The sequence below is a fragment of the Arachis duranensis genome, chromosome 7 (assembly GCF_000817695.3).
Source record: "Arachis duranensis cultivar V14167 chromosome 7, aradu.V14167.gnm2.J7QH, whole genome shotgun sequence".
In the NCBI taxonomy this organism is placed as follows: domain Eukaryota; kingdom Viridiplantae; phylum Streptophyta; class Magnoliopsida; order Fabales; family Fabaceae; genus Arachis; species Arachis duranensis.
Genome location: NC_029778.3, coordinates 70,623,347 through 70,623,707, shown reverse-complemented (window position 1 = coordinate 70,623,707; position 361 = coordinate 70,623,347).

Below are 361 nucleotides of genomic sequence, written 5' to 3'. Positions count from 1 at the left end.
CGGATTAAAACAAGCCCCAGGTATTTATCAAAGATTTATGAAAGAAAATCTAAAAGAGCTAAATGAATTTGTTTTAGTATACATTGATGATATACTAATTTTTACAAAACATGATAAAGAAGATCATCTTCAAAAATTATTAATAGTTTTAGAAAGATGTAAAGAAAAAGGACTAGTTCTTAGCAAAAAGAAAGCAAGAATAGAAAAACAAGAAATAGAATTTCTTGGATTAATTCTATCCACTCAAGAAAAGTTAAAACTTCAACCAAATGTTTTAGAAAAGGTAAATTTATTTCCTAATAAAATAGAAGATAGAAAACAATTACAAAGATTTTTAGGATGTATAAATTATATTTCTGAT